The 21,261-nt window shown below is 43.6% G+C and overlaps 1 protein-coding gene and 1 long non-coding RNA gene across 9 annotated transcripts in view; one reads left to right on the top strand and one right to left on the bottom strand.

The window, feature by feature from the left end:
* The window catches only part of IQSEC1 (IQ motif and Sec7 domain ArfGEF 1), a 778,715-nt gene that overhangs the window by 630,473 nt on the left and 126,981 nt on the right, over positions 1–21,261 (top strand). The gene's annotated exons all lie outside the window — the stretch shown is intronic.
* Positions 1,397–3,991, bottom strand: LOC140497377 (uncharacterized). The gene is made up of 3 exons (XR_011964651.1): positions 3,741–3,991; positions 3,190–3,344; positions 1,397–2,139 (listed from the first exon to the last, which is right to left on the bottom strand). It is a non-coding gene; the product is annotated as an uncharacterized lncRNA (long non-coding RNA).

Here is a 21,261-nt window from a genome sequence, read left to right on the forward strand (position 1 = left end):
TTCCCTGGAAGCTTTTGCAAACTAAGGGGTGGGTAAGCAGACAGGCAGAGGGGGAGAAGATGGAAATAGCTAAGAACTGGTGGAGTAGGTGCCTCACCACCTCTCACTCTGATTTGTATTATAATTTACATTTATACAGGGCTTTAAAGTTTACAGAACACCTTACATACACTATCTCTGAGGAGTATCACAACCTCTCTTTGAAGTATAGTTAGCTAAAGGTATCATTATCCCATTTTACAGATGAGGAAAATGAGCCCCAGAGAAGTTGATTACCTGTCATCACTCAGCTAGTGAATATCAGAGATGGAATTCAAACTCAGGTCTTTCTGACTCCCAAGTCCAAGCCTCTTAATTGGTCCCTTTTCTTCCAACCCCACACTGTTACCCCTCTTCCAGGTTATTGTCCACATAGCTGCCAAAATAATGTTCTGAAAGACCAGGTCTAACCGTGTCACTCCCCTACTCAAAAACCTTCAGTGATTCCCTATTGTCAAAGGATAAAATAGAAACCTTAATCGTGACCCTCCTCCTTCTGACTTTAACCTCCTTTTCTTACCTTATTTTGTATTGTTCTCCTCCACACATTCATATCCCAGCTAAATTAGACTCCTGGCTCTTCCTCTAGCTTAACCTCCTGCCTCTGCACATTTGCTCAGACAGTCCATCCCCTGGCATGCTGTCCCTCCTCCCCTCTGCCTCATAGGATCCTTCTCTTCCTTCAGGGTCCAGCTCACACTACTTCCTCTATAAAGCCACCTTTGGTCCTCCTAGTATACAACACTTCTTTCCTCTTCTCAAATATACCTTGAGCCTCCTGTCTAGAATTTGTGTCCTTTGTCCATTATATCCTGCTTTGTATTCAGCTTGTCTGTGTATGTGTCATGTCATCATTCCCCTTGCCATCCAGAAGAATGGATGCCCCTTAAAAGTAGGGATCATTGTATGTGCTTGTTTTTCCTTTTCCTATGCACCCATGGTATCATGGCTAGAGAGCCAGCCTCAGAGCCAGGAAGACTTGAGTTCAAGTCCTGTGGCTGTAAGAAACTGGACAAATCCCTTTAACTTCTTTCTCCATGCTCTAGGCTACTCTTTTAGAATATAAGTGGTACACAACAAGTTAGGAAATTACTTTGTCAAGTTGTCCCACTAAGGGGTGAGATAACTGAATTTTTGTGAAGCAGTCAGAAAACAGTAGGAGAGAACTGTGCACAAATTATCAGGATTCTAAAGTACAGAGACTGGGACACTTTATAGTTGCCAAAGAAAGGGAGAAACAACATATTCATAGTTGCTGAGCCAAGAATGAGTGTACAATGACCACTCACTTCAGGGTCAGAGGAAGGTGTCTGACAGTGTGGCGTTACTTCTGCCAAACCTGACTGTACAGCTTCTCTCCTTTTGTTCTATAATGTAGAAATGTCAGACTTGTATGGGGCCAGAACCAGATTCAAATGTGATTGGGAAATGTTTAGCGAGGTAAATAAAAATACAGTAAAGTATTTTTATAAAGAATATAAGTGGTATAGAAGGTACCATTCAGCATTGGGAAAGGCAATTGCCTTATATGGGAATTCCCAGTGTCCGTGAAATTATGCCCCATCCCAAACCCTGCTCCTTCCTCAATGACCAGCATGGTAGACTTAATAGACATGAGAGACAATAACTATTTGTTGAATTTAATTGGATGCTTATAATGAGGAAGCCTTCCGTCTGCTACTCTGACTAGGCAAGCGTGGAAGTCACTTTCCTCTGGTTGTATGTTGTCATAGTCTGTGCCTGCCAACCTACACTTACTGAGCATCCTGTCCAGAACCCTGACGGCATTTCATCTGACATTGTCTCTGACTATTGTTTCTGTACTGTTGAACTATTTCATGCATGTATGTTATGTATCCCCTGCTACCTCCTTAAGGTCATTTCGTATGCTCTTCCCAGGACCTAACACAGTACAAGGAGTACAAAGGCCTTGAAAGAAATGATTACAAGCTAAATGAGGTGTTTTATTATTTAGAGGCAGTGTGGAACAGTGGAAAGAACTCTGGGCTGGGAATCAGGAGGCCTGGGCTCTGTTCCCAGAACTGCCACTGACTCGCTGTTGCTCAGCCACTTCACCATGTTCTGCCTCAGTTTCCTCATCTGGAAAATGAGATGAATGATCTAGGTGATCTTGAAGGTCCATTCCCTCTTTTACAATCTACAGATTCTGTGCATGAATACCAGGTACAGAAAAGGATGAAAAAGGCCTAGTCCACAGTCCTGAGCTTGTGGTCTAATGGCAGAAACGAGACTCACACCAAGCAGCCTCAAAAGAAGCACACACACAGCCGTATGTCCTCATGTGCCAAATAGCCTAGCATGGTTTGAAGCTGTGAGTGCCATCAGGAAACAGGGCAAATGGAGGTTACCGTAGAGCTAGTGCAGTTCTTGCTGGACCCCAGAGTCTGACACTGGGATCAGCCCACAATGAAATCCTCCGAATAAATTGAATTAGCTTCATTATCACTAGGGGCTTAACTTGGGGCTGGGAATTGTCAGGCCCAGCAGTGTCCTTAGCAGCACTAAGCGATGTTGAGTAAAAATCTGGTTAACAGACCGCAATCCCTGTGATCCAGGCATAGCAGGTGCACAGATTTTTGCTAAATGTTGTTTCAAATCCACCTGGCCAAACAGCCAATGGAGGGAGACATTTGGGTGGGCAAGACTATATGAAGCCCCTAGGCATCCAGCCTCCAGGGATGTCACTAGATAAGGGAAACAGAGCATCTCATTCCACTGTGCTGTCCAGTCCTGTCCTCTGCCTCCCACTGGGGAAGCAGAAGCATCCTTTATGAAGGCATGTAATCTCTGCCTCTGGGTCCCAGCTACACACACCCTGCCCCACACCCACCCCACCAGCTGCTACTCCTGCCAAACTGGTCTGTGGAACTGCAGCCCTGTCACGTGTCCACTGACTCCAGGAGATTAAGGAAAGGCTGCAGGGCCTGGCATTTATGACCCAGACTGGACGGAGAGCAGAGAGGAAGAATTAGTGAGTTTGCAAAGCCCCCTTCACTCTGCAGAAAGACTCCCCCATTGTCAGATTCGGTCTTTCCCCCCTCCTGTCCCAAATCCATTTGATCCCCATTTCCAGAGAAGACAGAGAAAGAAGAACAAAGCAGCAGCGGTCAGAGAGAGCCCAGACGGTACCTTAGTTAGGACAGATCTGGAAGGGCCGGAGACAAAGTGTCACAAGTGACTCCAGTAAGCAGTCCTTAGATAAAGGTAAAGAGGATGGGATAACCCTTCTGGCTCTCTCTTCTGTTCCTGTCTCTGTCTTCTCTCCAGCTGTCTTCCTCCTCTATCTGTCAAAGTAGAAAAGCTAAGCGTTCTCTCCCTCTCTTTCCCTCTCTCCCTCCCTTCCTCTCTCTCTCTCTCTCTGTTTCTCTCTGTCTCCCTGTTTCCTTATTTCTCCCCTTCTTTCTCCTATCTCCTTTTCTCCTCCCTTCTTTCTCTCTTTCTTTCTCCTTCTCTTCCTCTTTCTCTGTTTCTCTCCCTTCTCTTTCTCCCTCCCCCTCTTTCTCTCATTCTCCCTCCCTCATCTCTCCCATTTCCTCATCTCTCCCCCTCTCTCCCTCTTTCCTTCTCTCCTTTCTTCTTTCTCTTCCTCCCTCTTCCTCTGTTTCTCTCTCTTCTTCTCTCTGTCTCTGTCTCTCTCTCTTTTCACCTCTCTCTCTCCCTCTCTTCCTCCCTCTCTCTACCTCTGTTTCTGTTTTCACTTTCCTCTCTCTGTCTAGCTGTTTCTTGGGTAAAGTCTGATAAAACTGTGAGTCTGTCCTCTGCAGAAACTCAGAACTATGTCATCTAGGCTCCAGGCACCTCAGCGTCTTGACATTCCCTAGAATCCACCACAAGGACACGGGCGGGCGCATGCAGGCGCACAGGCTCAGATAGACAGACACAGACACGGACTCACACAAACATATTCTGTAAGTCTGACTTCTGGCCTTGTTGAGGGGGAGAGATAAGTGCATGGAGAACTCACAGAATGCCTGCTGTCCCACTGCCCCCACTCCTGCTCTGCCTGAAGCTGCCGAGGTCGGCTGCATGTTCAGCAGCAGAATAGCCGAGGTGAGTTTGACATTAGCCAGGCAGAAGGGTCACCCTGCCTTGGACTCCAGAGCCTCCGTAAGTTCACTAGACCCTCGATCACCTTGGATGGCATTGGGACCTTTCAGCCTAGTCCATTCTTTTCCCTCACTGTGTCCTGGAGCTGGCTTCCAGGGAAATGCTGAGGAAGAATTGTCTAATTTTTCCCCATGCAAGTTCATGGATCTTCTGAAATCTCTCTATAGACTGGGAGTCCTTGGCTCCAGGTTAAGAATGTCTGTACTTGAGGCAGGCAACTATAATATATTGAGGAGCTAGCCTTGGGATCAGGTAGGCCTGGGTTCAAGATCTACCCATGACACATGGACTCAAGTGACCGTGGCCAAGTCACTTAGCTTCTCAGTGACCCTGATAACTAAGATTGTACTTTTCTGCCTTGGTGGAGGGAGTTTACATGTCATAAGTTCCTTATCCCAATGTAATAACAAATCTGTGTCAGTTAGTCAACCAACATGCATTTATTAAGCATCTACAAAAGCTAACGTGACTGGCTCCAGGGCAGTTTGTGCGGTTGGTTCTGCAGGGTCTGGGACTGGCACAGTTGGAGAAATACCTATGTATAAGAAATTGCCTGGGGAACATGGGGAAGAGAGGAAGGAGTACCTCTTTGCATCCAATCCCCATTCCCCTGATAGTTGGATAGGGGAAAGGTCTGGGGATGGACGTGGTGCAGGAAGCAAGTGCCATTCTTGGGTCAATAGTAACCTTAATGTTTAGTGGAGTGCTGGAGTGGAGTTTTTGACCATCCTGGGCTCATTCGCTCCTTTTATCTGCTGACTCAACCCCAAAAGTTTCCAATTCCACTCTTAATAAGGTCTTTGGATGATGTTCACAGCTCCCTGCTTGATGCTGGGTGGCTAGCTGGCTACCTGTCACTCACATTCAATTCAATCTCATTCAGTTCAGCAAACATTTGCTAAGGGTCTGTTATGTGACAGGCACAGGATCTCTAAATTCAGACCACCCTCCTAGTACTAAGATTTCACAATATGGTTATTATAGGGGTAAGCTGCAAGTCTGTCTGTTTAAAACAGGAGTTTGTAACCATGTACATGTATGTGTGCTCTGTGTGTGTGTGTATGTGTGTGTGTGTGTGTGTGTGTGTGTGTGTGTGTAGCCTTTTGGCAATCTGGTGAAGCCCATGGATCTCTTTTTAAAATAACATTTTTAAATGCAAAAAAATAAAATACAAGCAATTGCAAACAAAAAGATATAGCAGAATGATAGTTATCAAAATATTAAAGAGAAAAAAGCTCACAGACCTCAGATTAAAAATCCCCATTTTTTGTTTCGTTTTTAAGAAGGCTGCCTTTAAAAGCGACCGTTGGGGGGGGGGGGGGCGGGGAGGGTAAGGAGGGCTACAGGGCCAAGGCTCTTCCAAGGAATCAGATTTCAGTTTCTCCACAGTTGCCCACTCGTCTGTTCCACCTGAACTATCTAGAACACAGGACCAAAGGGTGAAGCAGCTTGTCCCGGCCTGGGAGGTAAAGCCATCTGCTGAAAAAGTAGATATCCCCTTTTGTGGACTTCTGGCATTAAATTTTTCCCAGTCAGCAAAGGCAAGGGAGGAGTGCCTCAGCCACAGGCTTGCAATCCGGCAAGGAGTAAAGGGCGAACTATCCCAACAAATCTAGCTATAAACAATCAGTCTGTGTGTGTTAAGGTGGAAGTGGTGAGGAGGGGACCTAACCGGATGGGGACCAAGGCATGGCCACCAAATTCTGTCCAGGATCCCTTCCCAGGGCTCTTTTAACCAACTGGATACCTGGGAGCACACACACACACACGCACACACGCACACACGCACACGCACACACACACACACACACAGACACAGACACACACACACACACACACACACACACACACACACACACACACACACACACACACACACACACACCCCTCAGCCTCACCCCCAACACATCCAAAACAGGATGGAGTGATTTGTGGGAAAGGAACATAGATCAAAATTAAAAGGCAGGTAACATAGAGTTATTGGAATGGGCAGAGGGCTGGACTTAAAAGTGAGACCCATATTCTTTGTGTGAACCTGGGCAAGTCACTTAACCTCTGTCTACCTCAGTCTCTTCTTCTGTAAAATGGGCCCCTTCCTTCCATAGCTGTTGTAAGGATAAAATGCAATAGTATTTGTAAAGCACTTGGAAAACCTAAAAGGATTATATAAATGCTAGCTATTATATGTTTAGCTGTTACTATGAAAGTCCTGAACATGAAATTCCAGTGCTAGAGGTGAGTCTCCCCTTGAGTCCTGGGACCCCAGCAGGGGTATAACTGAGAGCTAAGGCTCAGATTGTATCAGAGAAAGGGATAGTCCCTTCTGAAATCTGCATCTGTAGCTCTGACTCATTCAGGGTGGAGCATTACTATATACTTAGTATAGGACAATAACATATTCTTCAGGCAAAGTCAGTTTTCTTGGCCTAAAGAGACCCTCCCCCAGGAATCATCCACTCATGGCTATAGAACGGATGACATAAAATGAGGGGATTCAGCTATCGCAGTGGTGCCACAGCCCTCCCAAATGGGGCCAGAACCAGATAAAAGTGTCATTGGGAAACATTGAACAAAATAAATAGTCGAACATGTGTTGTTCTTGAGTCTTTTCAGTCCTGTTTGAATCTTCGTGACCCCATTGGGGGTTTTCTTGGCTAATACTTGAGTGGTTTGCCATTTCCTTCTCCAGCTTATTTCACAGAAGAGAAAACTAAGGCAAATAGGGTTAAGTGGCTTGCCTAGGGTCGCACAGCTAATAAATTTCCTAGGCCAGATTTGAACTCAGGTCCTCCTGACTCCAGGTCCTGCGCTCTATCCACTATGCCCCTTAGTTGCCTACAAGCACCACAGGATGGATAATGTCAATATGTGGTTTTCTAAGTCAATATGCAGCCCCCAGGGATCTGTATGCCCCATCTAGTGGCCGCCAGTACGACCCAGTCTCTAATTCTTATCTCTCCCAGAAGAATACTCCATGAAGGACTGGGGAGAAGCTTATCTCAGGAGTTTTTAGATAAGAGAAAATAGCCAGGAATATATTTTTTTAGCTAACATTTACATAGCACTGTGTGCCAGGCTTTGAAATAACTGATTTACAAACGTTATTTCTTCTGATCCACACAAAAACCTCAGGAGGTAGGTGCTGTTGTTATCCCCATTGTGCAGATGAAGAAACTGAGGCAAACAGAAGTTCACTGACTTGCCCAGAGTCTCACAGTGAGCAAGTTTCAGAGGCCAGATTGAACTCAGGTCTTCCTGACTCCAAGGCTGGTGCTGTCTGACACAAAATTATGCTGGAAAGTGTGCATGTGTATGTGCATGTGTGTATGTGTGTGTGCGTGTATGTGTGGAGGTGGGGAGGGACAGGATTTGGAGATGGAATTATTCATGGTAGAGAAAGTCTAGAGTCCCAGATGTGAAGGCTGGAGAAGACAGAAGATGTGGCTGATCTATTATTGTTGAGTGGTTCAGATTGCCCCATTCTTTGGGACACCACAGACCATAGCATGCCAATACTGGCTATCGGGTTTTCTTGGCAAAGATACTGGAGTGGTTTCCATTTCCTTCTCCAGTGGATTAAGCAAACAGAGGTTAAGTGACTTACCCAGGGTCACACAGCTAGTAAGTGTCTGAGGGGGAAGGAGTAAAGTAAGTGGGAGGGATCATGAAGGGGTTGGCCTGAATGCCCTCTAATGTCCCTTCTGGTTCTAAATCTGTGAAGTTGCAAGGTTATCATCATTTACCAAGCACCTGCTAACAGCTAGTGGCCAGTGCTAGGTGCTAGCTGCCTATTCTACAGACAGAATCTTTGACATTGAAGTTCTTCCGGTCTAGCTGCAATGGTTGAGAGGAATCATCACAGAGGCACCAGCCCTAGAGTTTGGCCTTGGGGGAAGTATATCTGGCAGGAGGAATGTTATTCAGACTTCAGCGTGGCTTCCTTATCTGTGGGACTAAAACTTGCTAATAGTATGGGACTCAAGAATCTGAACTGCCAAGATTTTGAAGGAAAGGACAGGCCTGTGGCTGCCTGGGGTGACTTTAGGTGTGTTCTAACCACAGAGGGGGCTAGAGATGCCTTCTAACCCTAGGGTCCTGAGATTCCCTCACTGGCTGGGCTTCAGAAAAGTCTGGATAGCCATGGTACAACACTTTTTACCTCCCAATTCTCCAACTCCCAGCCAAGGAGTCTAGAGAGTTTGGGGAGAATTTGAACTTATATGTCAGAGGAGCTTTCTGCCTGAACCAATTCCCCTTTCCTGTTCTTCCCAATGAGAAACTAAGGACTTACAGTGTATAGCCTCTTGGTTATTGTACATTGCTGAGCGCTTGCTTGGGAGCCCTCATGGAGCAGGCTAGTTGGGTGACTCTGTGCTCTAGAATGGACTAAGCTTATGGGGGTAGGTGGCATCCTAAGAATGCTGAGCCTCAGGCAGGGGGTAGTGAGGGGTCATTTGGACTGTGCTCAGGAACAGGCCTCTTCAGAAGTGTCCTCTGCGTTTCACTAATTAACAGAAACAGAACTCAGAGGTTGGAAGGAACCCCCAGTAACTTCCTGGTCCAACCCTACCACTGTATTCAGTAACACACACCCTTCAGCCACAAGCAGCCCCAAGCTGCTACACCTCCTGGACACAGTGTCCCGGAAGGCAAAGTTACCTAGTGATGACATGGAAACCCTTTTAGGGCAAGGAGTTCTTTGGAGATCTGTACTGATACCTTCTCTATTTACAAAACCCCCCAGAGAGTCTATGGCCTTCTCGCTGGCGTTAGATCTACTACCTTAGCTTAATAAAGATAAACTAATACTGTCTTAGGATTTCCTACCTTACAAAGCTGTTGTGAGTATAGCTCCTATGGTGGCCTCTCTCCCATGTAAGTTCCCAGATTCAAGGTAATCTGTAACTCTACGTTCTTTTATTATCATAGCTCATGAGCCCCTACCTGTGGATCTACCTTTACTAGTCAGCCAGAGCACACAGTTAGTTCAAAGCAAAAGCATTTAATGAAATAACTTTGTTCTTTAAAAAAAAAAATAATAGACTCTCAAAATCCTGGAGCACACTCTTGCACATATATACACACTGAGCAGCAGAAAAATTAAACACAAATAGCAATGACACATGGGTACATAGATAAGGAGTTCATGAAACTTGAAAACCGACATGGAGAGAGCACATATAGCAAACACTTGTCAAATGTTTCAACATCAGAAATGATATATTAAAAAAGAGGCATTAATATCTGCTTTACTGCTGCACCCTAAGGACCACTGGACCTTTCCCTCTCACTTGCAGCTTAAACCTTCCTTATGTCTTACCTTACCCATGAGAATGTGAGCTTTCTGAGTTTTTCTAGTTGTATCCCTGGGACTTACCAATGCTTTGGACATAGTAAGTGCTTAATAAATGCTTATTCATTCATTCATTCATGTGGAAGAGAACTTGTTTGGTCAATGCAAAATAAGTTGAAGAATAACTCAGGCCCCTGACACTATAGGGTTTCCATATTCCGCTGGTGACATTATGCTGGTCTGTTCTCTTTGGGACCTGCTTGCTGCTCAGTCTGACTGAGGGTTAGAAAGTCTTCTTTAACTCCAGTCAAATCCTGACAGTCTACTGTCATTCTCTCTTAAATGTTTTCATGATCTAAGATGCTGCAACCTAATAAACCAGAAAAAACTATATGCAGGTCTGAGGTAGTATAATTTTCCTCCCTCCAGCCCCTCCCCAAATCCTCTGGGTCTCTTATGCACATGAAGAGGTTCTTATCTCATCTTGGGGAGGGGAAAAACAGAAAGGCCAGATGGAACCCATGTTAGAATCATCTACCTTAAATATCTTTCTTAAAGTTCTTGTTTTTCACATGCAAATATGGCTGGCAATTGGATTGTGCTTAAAGGTAACTCATATAGGGTGCCACTGATTGTTAAATTTTTAGTGTGATCATTTATACCTGAGAAATCACAAACTTACAAATCAAGGATGGATTTATTGTTTTTGAGTTTCTAATAAGTTATTATTTGTTCCAAAGTTTAAGAAAGTGACATAAAAATTTCAATACTTCAGATTAAATTTAAAAGTGTATCCTGTATCAGAGAGCTGTTTTTTAAACATTTACCAACACATCCCCAGCCAACACCAACTCCTCCTCCCACTCGCCCCACCCCTAGACTTTGAGCCATCATGTATTAAGAAAGCATGTTATAAACCTTAGAGGCTATAGAGATACGATTTATTGTTAATAATTCATGATGGAGACTGACCAGCTGAAACCTAGCTGGAGGCACAGCCAAGATAGACAGAGATCTTGAGACCCTGTCGTATGAGAAATGACTTATTTCCAATCAAGACTGCTAATGGTGTTTGGCTCAAAGAAAGGAAAATGTTGAGGGAATGTGATTTCTGAAATATATGAAGAGCTGACTTTTGGAAAAGGAAACAGAGTTATTTTACATGACTCCAGAGGACAGGGCAAGGAGTAGTCCTTGCAAAAAGATAGATATTGGCTTAGTATAAGAAGTAGCTTTCTAACAGTGAGAACCATTTAGTGTCTTTGCTCATAGAGTAGTGTGCTCCTCATCATGGGAAGAGCTTAAGCAAAGACTGAGTCTGCCTCGTGATAAGCAAGAATCCAAAGTTCCCTTCTTTTTTGATCTTCCACGGGAAAGGGACAGGACCCTGAATGAGCCTGGACGTTGCAGGCTAGGTGGCTTAACGTCAGCCACCAGGATCTGAAGTCATTGCCGATGACTGAAGCTCAGGACAGAGACCAGGAGGTATCCATTTCCATTCTAACATAGTTGGAAAAGGGAGTCTACAGTGTCCATAGAGCAAAAACAAAACAAAAGCAACAGAAATAACCAAAAATAAAATAAAAAATAAAGCCCTCATGCTCTTGAGAATATTCCAGTCTTCTCCAGTGAAGACATAACATCATAAAATGTGAGAACAGGATACGAGTACAGAGAAGTCATCTGTCTTGTAGCATAGTTAAAAAAGAAAGTCATTTGTAAACCTTAAAGCACTATAAATGTAAGTTATTATTCATCCTAAACCTTCACTTTATTTTATTTATTTCATATTTTCTTCTTCTAAACTTAGCAACTATCAACAAAAAACATTCACATAAACAAAGTACAGAATGCTTATTTGTGGGCTACACGTTCCATGTTGCTTATAATTTATTTTTAAATGCTCATATTTTCACTTTAGCATAATAATAAAAATAATAGCTGTTCTCTCCATATCCTTTTCTGATCTTTTTTTTCTTCTAAATGTTCAACTTACCAGCCCTTGATCCCCAACCCTTTTCAGTGATGAGGGCCCAAGTTATTACCCTGGTGTTTCCAACCCCAGGAATCACTGAGGGAGAATGTCTCTCTTTTTCTCCGAAAGAGACTAATTATCTCTGCCAGCTCTGCTTTTTGGTAGGTGACAGCTGTTTTCTTCCTTAGGCTAAGGTATGTGCATTTTTCCAATTATAAGTTTGACTCAGACCCCCACCCACTAGAAAACTCTAACTTCTTCCCTGTTCTACTGTCTTTCAATGAACACTGCTCACCTGAAAATGACATAATGGATTAAACCACATAAGCGTGTTAATTGTATACAATCTTTCCTCATGTATAAGGAGTACAATCAAAATATATTAAATAACACTATGCCATCTGCATGCTTGCACCTTTTAGACCCGGGTCACATTCTCCCAGTCAATAAAATCACACCCCAAATCCAAATAAAGTTCATGTACCTAGACTCACTCAGCCTCCGAGTTAGCTGCTCTGATAGGAAAAAGCAAACATTCCGCAGTGAATGTAGTACATGTGAGAATCCACAGAGTAGGATCAGAAGAGGTGTTCCAAACCTGTCCAGCCAACACATACAGAGCCACCGAGACATCACTCCATCTTTCTCTCTCCTTGTCTTGGAATAATCCCCCAATTATATAATTTCCTTTTCTGTCCCTTTGGTTTTTCTCGTATCCTTCTGAAGTTTGGTTGTTTTGTCTTCCTTCTTTGCCCCCATTAGTCACGGCAGGAGGACAGGATGAAGAGAGTATGCTACCATATGAATTTTTCCCCAGATTATATTGATGTTATTATAAATGCACATAATCATAGTATATGTTCCAATTCTGCTCTCTAGACTCAGCATCCTTGCTTCATTATTTCTTTGTATTCATCATACTTATCATTTCTTATAGCGTAATAATATCCCATTATGTTCATTTCCTCTAATTTATTCAGCTGATATTCTGTCATTGGACATGTATATTGTAACTACTGTTTCACTATTATGAATAAACCTGCTCTGGTTATTTCTGTACAAATGAGCTTTTTCGCCTTTTACTAACATCCTTGGGGTATAGCTCTAGCTGTGTGATCACTGGGGCAGAGGGTAGAAACTGTTTTGTAATTCTATTACACATTGCCATATTGCTTTCCAAAGATTATGCCAGTCTGCACCGGTAGTATAATTGTGTTCTCTACAGCCCCCCAGCATTGAATTTTAGAGGCTTTTCTACAGCTGTTAGCAAATAAATCAGCAGACAATGGTACCTCAGAGTTTTGAAATTTGCATTTCTCTGTTTATAAGATAGGTAGGGAGAATGTGTGTTTTTTACCTTCAAGAATGGCCCATTTCATATTCTTGGACCACTTATCACTATGGAATTTAAATTTATGCCAATTACAACTTTGGGGTAAAAATCAGATTCTTATCAGATACACTTACTTCCAATAGATTGTTCCTATCCACCCACCCAAATCTTTTTTCCTTTTGTATTTTGGATGCAGGTAACTGGGTAACACAGTGCACAGAGACTTCTGAGTTCAAATCTAGCCTCAGACTATCTGTGTGACTCTGGGCAAGTCACTTAACCCCGTTTGCCTCAGTTACCTCATTTGTAAAATGAGTTGCTGAAGGAAATGGCAAAGCACTGCCATATCTCTACCACGAAACCCCAAATGGGGTTACAAAGAGTCAGACTCGACAGAACAACACGGATGCATTGCCTTTTCCGATACTCTCATCCTTCACATAAGAAAGCCAAAGTCCAGAGGCGCCATAGTTAACAGCAGGTCGCAGAATCATAGGGATTAGAGCCAGAAGGGAACATAGAGCTATGTGGTCCCATCCAAACATTTTACAGTGAGGAAATAAAGAGCCAGGAAAGTTGAAAAATTGATCGAAGTCACACAACTAATTCGTAATGGGGCTGGGATACAAAACAGGTCTATTCTGCCTCTGCTAAGCTAAGTGTCCCTGACATCGAACTGTAATTAACTGAAAGCAACAATAGAAGCGCTTCTTAGCACTGGAATCATGCCTTTGATTTGGGGAGATTACTGATCCAGCTCATTTTATGCTATTGTGGTGCAATATGAAGGTGATTAATGAAGGGGAAAGGCTTTGTTTGGGGGTGTCTCAGAAAATAGGAGAGAAAAATCTTTCCCAAGTCACAGTGGAATCCATTGAGAAGTAACAAGAGAGAAAAGCATCTTCTTTCTCCTTTATGGAAATACAAACAATTCCTGACACATAATAAGTGCTTAATAAATGCCCATTGACTTGACTAGACAATACAGTCATGAAGAGAACTTGTGGCTGTCTCCGTGAGAGCTAAGTGGAGGTTTGATCCCAGAACACGTCCAATATTCATAAGTGAGGGTTTAGAAAATTCAATTCCCACAGTAAGAACTGGCCTCGAATCACAGAATCTCAGGGAGTGTGGCAAGAATACTGATCATGCACCCAGACCACCCAGGCAGTAGAAATATGGGAAAGTTCCCAGGAAGAAACGAGCATTTCCAATTGAGGAGCTGTCATATCTGACAAAGAAGAGACTATGTTTACACATGAGCCAGAGGACTTAAAAAGGAGAGAAGTGACGTGAGATAAATCAGGGAATGCTGGACTAGGTCAAGATGGGCATCAATTGAGTGAAGGAATGAATGAGTGGTTGAATTTGTGAATGAATAAATTCTTGGAAGAGTGGAAAGAATACTGGAGTGGAGACAAGAGACCTGCATTCCAGGACTGACTCTAGGTTGTGACCTTGGCAACATTCCTTCATCTCTCTCAGACTCAGTTTCCCCCATTAAATGAAAGGGTTGGACTAAATGCTCTCTAAGACTCCTTCTAGCTCTAACAGCCTAAGGGTCTATGATAAAAAGAAAGGTTTATTGGGGAAATGCTTTGTTGACCACCTGAAGGATATAAAAGATTGGGGAGCTGGTGAGTGAGAACAGAGGGTCCTTCTCAAGGCTAACACCAGCCCCCTGAGATTATTAAAAGAGAAGAAGTGAAAGAAATGCATGTATTTGCAGCCATTGGGCCTCCTTTCTCCTCCTCTCCACACCTCATCTCTGGGGTATTTGGCCAAGGCTTGCAGTTCTCCAGTTAGACAACAGATGGCACAAAGCCCCAATCAGTCACCTCCAGGCTAGCAACAGGGCGGGCAGAGGGCCAGCTCCCTGTCTGACGTCATAGGAGAGGGCTCTGCTCTAGAATGACAGGCAGTAACAGTGGGATTTTTTTGCTTCATGGTTTGGAGAACAGCCCAGAGAAAAGCAGAAATGAAACAAGCTCCCAGTGGTGTGGGAGGGGGGTTCCCAGAAGGTTCTTATGACTACAGCATGCCTTGGCTCAACCCCCTGAGAATCCCATATCTCATAGTGGGCCGGCAGCTCCTGGGAGGGCTTTGTGCATGATGGAGGACTCTCAGCCCAAAGCCCAGAAGGAGAGGGAATGGGGTGTGTGAGAGCTGGGGAAGTGAGAGCTGTCACTCAGGAATGCATCAGGACTGGCAGTTAGCTAACGAATGAGCAATGAATTTGGGACATGGAGTGGACTGGTCTGGACAGAATCGTCTAGGACACCTGTCTATACAGCCTAATCCATGGCTTCTTTAGTTGGGCAGTGCCCTCCTTGCTCGCATCACAGCTAGATAGCTCTATCAGCTAGCCATGGATGGGCAATGAGGACTTCCAAGACCCTACTAACTCAGAAATTCTCTTGAGGACACAACATGATATTGTGGGAAGAACTCTGCAATCTGGGTTCTGCTACTACTACTGCTAACAAGCTGGGTGACTTTGGGCAAATAACCCTCTGGACCTCAGTTTCTCTTCCTGTAAAAATGAAGGAGCTGGGACTCCACATACATGCAGCTTGACCCTCACCCCAATCACTGTTGGCACAAATCTGTGCTACTTCCTGCTATGGACAAGTCCGTCCCCTAAAGCCACTGACCAGTGAAAATTACTTCTACTGTGTATTTCTCTAAGACCTGCCATTATTAGCTAACGTTAAGGATGAGGCACTATAAAATTTTTAGTGGGCTCTCATTAAAACAATGAGGTGAAGAGGAGAAGTATTGTTCCCATTTTCCAGATGAGGAAACTGAAGCTTGCAGAGGCTAAGTGGTCAGAAAGTATATAAGTATCATGACCAGGACATAAACCCAGGTCTTTTGACCTAGTTCAATATTCTTATCATAATGCCTTCAATGATTAGAGGGATGATGGAATGATTGAGACTGTCAGAGTCAAAAGGAATCTTGGAGCTCATTTAGCCAAACCCCCTCATTTTGCAGGTGTGGCAACAGGCCCAGGGAGATTAAATTATTTGCCCAAGGTCACCGGCGATAGGCAGATGGCTAAACAGCTGTGTCTTCAAAGTCATGGAAAAAAAATAAAAGGGAGTAGGAAATGAAACCATTCCGAAGGAGGTTCTCTCTGAGATTAGAAGATTACATCATCAAAGGTATGATTGGTCCACATTTGGTCCCCAGAGAAGCAGCCCCTTCTTTTGGGTGGGAAGCACTGAGAAGTGAAGACAGGGGGAAATCCCTTTATTGGTTCTTATTGCTCCCCAGCACTCAAATTGCTGTCCAGTTGTCTTATCTCCATCTTTCATCTGATCAAAATAACCCAACTTAGGGAAGCTTCCTCAGTCTCCAAACCACTGCCTCAAGGGACAGAGTGGCTAAATGGAAGCATCCGTATTTTTCAGCTGTTCTAAATTTGATAATCCAAGTCTTTGCCTGGGCTTGAGCCTTGGCACACAGGATTATATTCATCACTACAATAGAGGAGGAGTCCAGGCAGGTTAAGTGTAGACAAGAGGAATTGGCACCAGAGGTTCTAATCCATGTTGGGAGGGTCCCAGGGCAACCTCTGACTCCTCTATATTCCTTCATTTTAAATTGATGTGTGACCTTCTCCTATCACATAGGCTTGTCATCGTGAGCTTCTCTGCTCCTGAACACTGCCAAAGATCTGAGAAAGTGAGAGCTTGGCCTAGTTGGGTATGACCTTCAGAGTCTGTCAAAGAATGCTAAAAGTTCAGATTCAGCCACACAGTCAGCTGTTTGTGGGACTGTCCCTCTCTAGTGACTGAGACCCACTTCCCCAACTGTCTTTGGACCCAGGAAACTGATCACGGTTTCGATCCCTGAGTGGAAATCTTTGTTTTCTCAGCCCTTAATGGACTCATTAATGGGGTCCTGTAGGATATCATAGACAGGAAGCCTAAAAGATCTTCCTATGAAACCTTTATCTGCTGCACTGTACTCACCATCAGCTCTGACAGAATCACAGCATTTGAAAGCTGGAATGTCGTCTAATCCAACACTTTGGTCTTGGGACATTTTTACACGCCTAAAAAATTGTTGAGGACTCCAAAGGACTTTTCTTTATGTGAGTTATAGCTCTCGATATTTACCATATTAGAAATTAAAACATCTTGGTATTATGAAAATAGTAGGGGTGAGGAACCTGCAGCCTTGAGGCCACATGTGACCCTCTAGGTCCTCAAGTGTGGCCCTTTGAGGACCTAGAAGGCCACATGTGGCCTTGGGGTCTCAAGTTCCCCACCCCTGTTTTGACTTTGAGGACCATATTTTAAGAACTGTGATCTAATCCAATCCTATCCCTTTAGCTGAAGTGATGCCTCCTATAAGAGACTTTTCCTCGTTGCCCTGGTTGTTAGTGATTCCCCTCACCTTCCCCCCCCCACCTTGAAATTAATTTGTATTTATCTGTGGACATATGGTATCTCCCTTGTAGAAGATAAGTTCCCCAAGGGCAGAGGACTATCTTTTACCTTTCTTTGAATTTCCAATGCCCAGCTCAGTGCCTGGTACCTAGAAAGTAGTTGTTGAATAAATGTTTGTTGGATTGAGGAGATTTGAATAGACGGAAGAGGAAACTGGGTCTCAAAGAAGTGTATGGTGACTTCCTCAGAGCTGGGACTGGGACCCAGCTCTCTTGACTCACCTAATTCAGGGCCTTTTGCATTCACTACATCACACTGGCCTTTCCTGGGTCTTTCTAGGACCCACTGAAAGAGTGTCTTAGAGGATGTGAGTCAGTTCTCTTCCCTACCCCTCTCTGTTCCCCTCACCTCCAGCCCGCCCCCCCCCATGTCCCATGATAGGGTCACATACCGAACTTCTATGCTGAGAACACAGGCTCAGTGATTTTGAGTGGTAAGCAGCCTTTCGCAGCCTTCATGTTACAGAAGAGGAAAATGAGGTGAAATGACTTGTCTAAGATCACACGTGTGAGATAAGCTTTAAAGTCAAGGGGTGGAATTCAAGTTTTCTATTTCCTATTGCTGATAGACCTTGGAAATAATTACAGAATGCGTATAAATGTCCATAACTGAGAGTGAGTATATAGCCCAAGCATCCTCCAAGGGGACTGTGCTCCATGGTGGTTACAGCCCTGTTTCCATGGTCGCTTCAGACCAGGATTATGTCTCTGATAAGTCTATTCTGAAATGTCTTTCTCAAATAGCCTCAATTCTACTAACAAGGTCTCCTTTACAACCTGCTGAGGATCTGTTGTCTGATAAAACCCTGAGCCCTCTGTGCCTGAATCACACCCCCTTCCCATCTATACCATCTTAGAAGATGTAGTTTCTTTCAAAGTTTAGCTCAAACATCCCCTCCTAAAGGAGGCTTTCCGTGACTGCCCCAGATGCTAGTACCCACCCCCATTTACCTTGTATATACAGTTCACTGGCTAGAGCAGAGCCTGAGTGGGAATTCCACCTAAAACACTTCTTGACTGTGTGACTCTAAACAGGTCACTTAACCTCAGTGGATCTCAGTTTCTTCATCAATAAAATGTGGATAAGAATAGTCCCTAACTGACAGGATTATTGTTAGAATTAATTCTGTGTATGAAAAATGCTTCATGAACCTTTAAGCACTCTATAAAGGTTAGTTATTACACACAAGCAGGACAGCTTTGAAAACTATGAGTTTAATTTATTATCTACTTCAAAGGAAAAACAAACCGCAGAAGAATAGCTAGATTTCATATAGCTCAGTAAGTTTTGCGAAACACTGTCCACTGGTTGATGTCATTTGACCTACACAAAGACTCAGAGGCAGGTGCTATTATTATCCTCATTTTGCCCATAAGGAAACTGAGGCTGGGATAGGTTAAGTGACTTGCTGAGGGTTATACAGCTAGTAAGTGTCCAGTGTAAGATTGGAACTCAGGTTTTCCTGATTTCGAGTCCAGCGATCTTATCTCTGCTTATGTCATAGAGGTTCCCACTTTCTTGTGCACAAGGTTTTTTTTCATCTGCTTTGTATAATGAAAAGGCCCATTTAATTTGGTGTTTATTGTTTAGAATGTTCCTGTGATTCTAAGGACCAGAATGGTGGCAGTTCTCTCTGGGGCTGGAACCAGGGACATTTTTTTTTTCTGGCCTAGGTAATGAAGGGCGAGAGGCTGCTGGAAACTTTCCTCCCATCTTTCCCAAAGGCCCTCACCCTCTCCTCTTCCACGAAGCTGGGCTTTGAGGGAGCCATGCTCTCCCCAAGTTCATGTGCTCTGCCTTCTTCATGCTGTAAATGAGGCAGCAGTGTGATACAATGGAACTGGACCCTGGCTCTGAGGACCTGGGCTTGGATTCCACCATGAAGTACTTATAAAGCCTTGAAAAATTAATTTCCCTGGGCTTCAGTCTCCTCATCTGTATCTCAGAGAAGCTGAGTCACTAGCCCACTGAGTCATATACAACTAGAAGAAGACTTGGACCAAAGTTTTCCTGACCCCAGCACCCTCTTGTATGCTCTGAAACCTTGGTATCAAATTCAAATAGAAACAGATCCCCTCCGGTACCCCCACAATGACTTAGAAAATCACAAATTGACATCTGTGTTGGATTATATTTTTCTTTATTTTATTAAAGATTTCACAATTCTGTTTTAATTTAGTTCAGGCTGCCCTGGGAAGTCTTTCTGAGGCTTGCTTCCCACATTAGGTGTATGTATTCCCCAACTGTCTTGTGCTTTTACCCAAAGGTCATACAAAGCAACCCAAGGCAGTTTCCTGGCTCAGTGGCACTTACTGCCTTGGGTATGATGGAGGAGGTGATGTGCCTTCCAGTCTGGGCATTTATTAATGACGCTTTCCAACAAAAGCATTGGCTCCCTGTACTTAAACATTGATTCTTCCTTTCTCTTTCTCTGCACAGCACCAAAGCTTTGCCAGACTGACTCCTACAAAGTCATACTTTAAAAGCAGCATGCAGAAGTATTTCTTCTGGTCTATAAAAATCTATTTAAGAAGAAAATTATGTATTAGGAAGAATACTGGATTCAGAGAAAGGGGACCCGAGTTCAAATCCTAGCTATGCTACTTAATATCCATGTAAATTTGAAGAAGTCATTTACCTTTCTAAGTCTCAGTTTCCCCATTTGTAAAATGAAGTGACTAAATTAGACTATTTCTGAGAATCCTTCCAACTCTGATTCTCTAACCCTTGCAGGCTTCTTACCTAAAAAGAATGTGATGGGATATTATAGAAGGTCTGGGGTCTGGCTGGGTGGTACCTTGGTAAGCCAAGATTTATAGAATCATAGCCTTTTGCAAAAGAACAGTCTTGGGGTGAATCTAAAGACCATTTTGCTGCTGGCACTTACTATTCAAGTCATCTTGGGCACATCTACCTCCCTGAGCTCATGTTTCACTATCTGTAAAATGAAGGGTCAGACTAGACAGCTTCAGAGGAGGGCCTTTCACTCTTTTAGATCTTATTTAGATCTAAGATTCTTTGATCCTGGTTCAATTCGACCATTTTATAAAGAAGAAAACTGCCATAACTGTCCTAGAGGTCAGGAGACCTGGGTGCTAATCTCCTGCTCTTCCAGGCAACGTGGAAATAGCACAGCATTAGAAATCAGTAAGACCTAGGCAAATCACCTCTCCCATCTGTTCCTCTTTCCTTAATATGCTAAATGGAAAATTTATGTTAGCACAATTTTGACTTCACAAAGCTCTCTAATCAATAAACATTTCATAAGAGTTTACTCTGTGCCGGGTACTTTGCTAAGCACTGGAGAACCAAAATTGGAAATGGTCCCTATCCTCAGTATGCTTACACTCTAGTGATCTCTAGGGGAGAGCACATATACATAAATAAGTGTGTGTATGATGTGCATGTCATTTAACCTTTCTTGGTCTTGGTTTCCTCAACTGAAACGATGGGCTTGAGCTAGCTAATGGCCGATGTCATTTCTAACTGTAACATAATGTGATTCTGTGATTTTTTTTTCAAACAAGAAAGCCCCATTAGCTGCAGAATGAAAGTACTGGTCTTAGTATCCAAGACTTGGGGAAAAAAAAAAATTGCACCAGGATAGAAAAAGATCACACATTATGCATCTCCCCATCCTGCCCTCTCTCCCTTTAGTTTCATTTAGCTCCTTCAAAGAGTGAAGTTATTATATGGTATTTAAGAAACCAGAGAGGTCCCTGCACAGGCCTCTGTGGCTGTGCCATCCAGCATTAATGAACAGTAATTATAAGAGTTCAGTGAGTGATGGTCAAACACAGTGCCTTTAGTGCCTCTTCAATCCCCACATGGGGAGGAGGGCAGAGAGCAGAGTACTCTGAGGGCCAAAATCTGATTGGTTTGTCTTCCTCACTCTTTGCTGTTCAGGTCCAAGACTCAAGTAAGAGACCAGCCCCAAACCAGCATCAGGAGGAGTTGTTTTCTTTATTTTCTTTCCCCTCCCCACCAATGCCTTACTGAAATATTGTGTATTTGGTAGGCATCTGATAAATGT

Source organism: Notamacropus eugenii, chromosome 3, assembly GCF_028372415.1.
Source record: "Notamacropus eugenii isolate mMacEug1 chromosome 3, mMacEug1.pri_v2, whole genome shotgun sequence".
In the NCBI taxonomy this organism is placed as follows: Eukaryota; Metazoa; Chordata; class Mammalia; order Diprotodontia; family Macropodidae; genus Notamacropus; species Notamacropus eugenii.